This window comes from Arachis ipaensis, chromosome B06 (assembly GCF_000816755.2).
Source record: "Arachis ipaensis cultivar K30076 chromosome B06, Araip1.1, whole genome shotgun sequence".
Classification (NCBI taxonomy): Eukaryota; Viridiplantae; Streptophyta; class Magnoliopsida; order Fabales; family Fabaceae; genus Arachis; species Arachis ipaensis.
Window position 1 is genome coordinate 21,999,149 of NC_029790.2, and position 4,415 is coordinate 22,003,563.

Consider the following 4,415-nt stretch of genomic DNA (forward strand, 5'->3'; position numbering starts at 1 on the left):
CTATCTAATTATTATTATTATTATTATTATTATTATTATTATTATTATTATTATTTTAAAATTTAGGATATCAACCCACCTATAAATAATTTTGCTCTACAATGCTATGTTAGGGATTTGGGTTTTCACAAATAAAGGGACCCACGAAATTAAACAAGAACTCCTTTTTTGAAATACCCCAGCTCCCACTATTAGTAAAGTTACTTTGCTTCTCAATCCTTATTCCCCAGCCCTAACTCGAAAAAATGAACGAAAGAACCCCTCCCCAATAGAAGCTCTCAACTCGCGCTCCAATGAGGGTTCTTCAGCTCGCGCCGGACCTAGATCTCCAGATTCTCCCTGTAACACCTTAACTTCTAGCACGTCATGATCGTACTAAGGGTAAGGCGTTACGACTCTAGTTTCCTTTTATTAGCTATTTAATATTGAGCCTCTACACGTTAACTGATCGATAGATTTTAAGAAAAACGAAATTCCTTTTAAATTGTATATACTTCAGCTCAACTATGTCAGATAAACATATACTCACATAATTAATATTAATACATAATAATTATTTATACAAGACTTAAATACAAACCTACCCCTCTGTAAAAATACAACACTTTACAATATCAAGGGCGAGGGAAATAAACCCAAAAGCAACTAGCCAAACAAGCCTTCTATTCGTCCGTAGCTTTTCAATTAGCCATCCTGTCTGTACCTCTGAAAATGTTTTTTTTTTAAAACTTTGGGGTGAGAACAAAGCCACACGTTCTTAGTAGGGAACGTGAATGCCGCAATAAACAGAGTAAATACAAATAGCTAGTTCATATTACAAAAACAATTTCACTTAAAACAGTTTTAAATTCCTTTCTTTAAATCACGTTACTTACACAAAAATCCAGTCACATTAACAGTTCCTTATCCATAAACAACATTCCTAAATACATTATTAACACTACAACACAAGTAAAATATTCATCAAGCACACAAGCAAATCACCAAAACAACAGCTCAATCACAAATGAACAATAAAGCAAACGCAATCAAATGTAAATGCGCAAACAAGATGATGCATGCCTGTTCCTAGCGCAGGCCATGAGCTCATGCGTCGGTTGTCTACCCGCAACCCGACGTTACTCGGAGTGAACCCCGAATATGGTCCCTTTTACTGTGTCAATTAGACACCTTGGCATCACGGTTACCCGTGTCAATTAGGCCTCATTATAATAACAGTTCAATGTGTATCACAGTAAGGAACAGTGCTATCAATTAGGCGAACATTCCCGCATTAGCAATCTCAAGCTATCAGTTAGGTGGGCTCTTTCGCATTAGCAGTTTGGCACAAAAGCCCATTCAATATAATTCTCAACTTTTATTTCATTCCTTGTTCCTCATCTTTTTCTTTCCCTTTAAGTATCTTTTCCATCCTTTATTTCTTACTTTCTTTCCTTTCCATTATGCCTCCGCATCGTCTTACAACTAAACACACCTCCGCATCACCAAGTAGCTAAAAGTACCTCCACATCACCATGAAACTAGGCGTACCTCCGCATCACCATTTAACTTTAAACGTTTCCTAGGGATAACTTACACACCTTTGTTTAACTAAGTTCATACATACTGCTAAATTTGGACATATCCTTTAGGTCTAAGCCAAGTTTCACCACGTTTGAATTAGAATTGAATTAGATAGCCAACTTAATAAAATCTGTTGCTGCACTAAAGGGAATTTAGAAAAAAATACAGCAAGCAGTTATGTTTTTAATAAATCTGTAATAAATTCAATTCTAATCCATTACTTCTAAATTTTGGTGAGGATATACTTAACACTCATAAGTTTTAGGACAAATAAATTTCAGATCCATAGCATCTCGTTTGGTTAATTAAAAGTCAGTTGGAAGTGCTGCCCTGTTTTTTTAAATTAGTTCTGAATTTCCTGCAAATAGCCCAACTTCCAAGAGACATAACTAACTCTACAAAATATAAATGGATGTGAAATTTATACTCACTTAAAATAGACTGATATATCTTTAAAACCCTTTTGAAAGCAACTCAAAATTCCAAATAAATCAAAAGTTATAGTGTCTGGAAGTTGGTACTGCAGAACCAGAAAACCAGAAAATTCTGCAGCAACCACTAAACTTCAAAAATTCATATCTTCCAAACCACTTGGCCAAATTCCCTGAAATTTTTACTTCTTGAAGTTTGACAGAAAAATAATTTGGATAAAGAATTATGTCTAGATTGCTCCCAGTTTTTATTTTAAGCTGCTGCCAATTATGCAGAAAATTCTGCATTAAGTAATTTTAACAATCCTTCATACCATATTTTATATTCAAGCCTAAAATTCCTCTAAAACCACAATTCTAACTTTCTTTAAACTAACAAAATTTGCCCAAGAATGCTTAATTCAATATATCACCACTTCACATTATAGGTGCAACGTAATCATATTATCACAGCATCCATTCTTTAGCATCTCATCTATCACAACATATCTCAAGTTATGATTCATCAAATAAATTTCCAGCAGCCATCTCAATATTCCATACTCAAAACCATCATCAACAAGTACTAACATCACGTATCACTTCAAAACACACAACATCATCAATAATTACTACATGAAATCATTAAACCAATCACCAATCACAGCTATGATTCAACTCAATTCCAACAATTATTCACACAAAGAAGCCATAAACTATTTGCAATTACTCATTTAATGTTATTGGTGTTCATACTTTAAAACCTTTATTTTTAAAACAAACCCCCTACCTTAATTTGTCGAACCCGTAGGAACTAACCGTGATAATCCCCTTTCTTTATCCCTTAATTTTCAACAGCGGCAGCAACCCTCAATGCAGCCAGAGCAGCGTCAGTAGCCTCAACTCCTTCATGGCAGCAACAGCAACAACCGCACCAACTATGATTATCCCAGAGATGCATTAGCAATGAAGGTTTCGGAAATCGAAAAAACTGGAATTAGAACAAGGAGCATGTTCGTCAAATCGAGAAATAGTGGCAGCAGCTAAACAGTGGCAAGAATGGTGACTCCATGGTGGCGTGCAACTCGCCAGCGGCCGTTGCAGTGGCGGAGGTCCCCCTTCTCTCCCGTCACGTCACTCCTTCTCTTTCTCCCCTGTTCATCCGCGACGGTGATGGCTAGGGCTTCTCCCAGCAATGGCTCCTCCGACGATAATGGTTCCATCGACGGCAGCGGCGGCGAGAAAGCACGATGGCGATGCGACAGCGTCACGGCTCCACGATGGGATGGCGAGCTCGACGGTGACGATGGTCTTCGCACAGCAACGGCGCGTCTTTCCTCTGGCTCTCCTCCGCAAACTCGCTCTCTCCTCCGGCATCACCTTTCCTCTCCTCCCCTCTCTTCCCGCGGCTCTGGTTCCTCACTCTCAATCCCTCCTCGTTTCTTCCTTCTGATTTCTTCCTTTCTTTCTGCGTGGGTGTGGGTGAGATAAAAGGAAAAAGGAATGGTGATGGTGAGTGAGTAGCGGTGAGGAGTTAGTAACGTGGCTCATTGAGTAACAAACAGGTGTGAAAGAGAGATTACATGTGTATGTAAGTTGGGTAAGAGAGGTTAGGGTTAGTGAAATTAGGGTCTGGAAATGGGAATTCAGGGTTTGAGTAGAGTTTTAATTCAAAACCAGATTTAATTCAATATAACTAATTTTAAGAATACTTATTTATTATTTATTTTTCAAATTACAAATTATTTTTAATTAAATACTCTAATTTACAATTTAAAGATAAATAAATAAATTTTCTTTTAGTTCATAAAATTAATCAAAACCTTCAATTATGTAATTTAAATTATATATAAAACTCTTTTATCTTTAATTACTAGAACTTTGAATTTTAATTAAACAAGAACCATTAATCTCAGTAAATCAAAAATATCTAATTATAATTGAAATTTATATAAAACCAAATTAATTTAAAACTTGAAGTCTCATAATCTTTCTAAAAATAAAACCATATATATAAATATAAATAACTCATTATTTATTTTCTAAAAATTTGGGTCTTACACTCCCGGTCGCTCAGGTCTCTCCGCCAGTCTTCACAGCTTCCGGTCGAGATCAAGGTTGGCCCATCTTATACTTTGAACTTATATTCCTCCTGGATTTGGTTATTTTGCATTGCCTTCATTCTGTGTTAGTTATGAAATGCTATTTGGCTTGCTTTATCCCATGAGATTTTTATGGAGAGTAGGAACTCATTCAGTTGTCACTATCTTTATATTTGTTCGGTAGGTCGGATACCGGACGGTTCGGGTCAGGACCCTGAGGTCAACGCTTGGGATGGTGGAGAGGCTCGTCTGGTCGTGGTCTCCTGGTTCCGGGTGTGCGAGGTCCCGAGCACTTCGCATGGAGAGGGGGGTGCCACCTGCAAAGACACTCCGACGCTCT

At 37.2% G+C, this 4,415-nt stretch overlaps 1 protein-coding gene across 1 annotated transcript in view; it reads left to right on the forward strand.

The window, feature by feature from the left end:
* The window catches only part of LOC110263922, a 7,437-nt gene continuing 7,063 nt past the window's right edge, over positions 4,042–4,415 (forward strand). The window contains exon 1 of the mRNA XM_021105778.1: positions 4,042–4,090. The gene's annotated coding sequence lies outside the window, so the exon portion shown is untranslated. The remainder of the gene's footprint in view (positions 4,091–4,415) is intronic.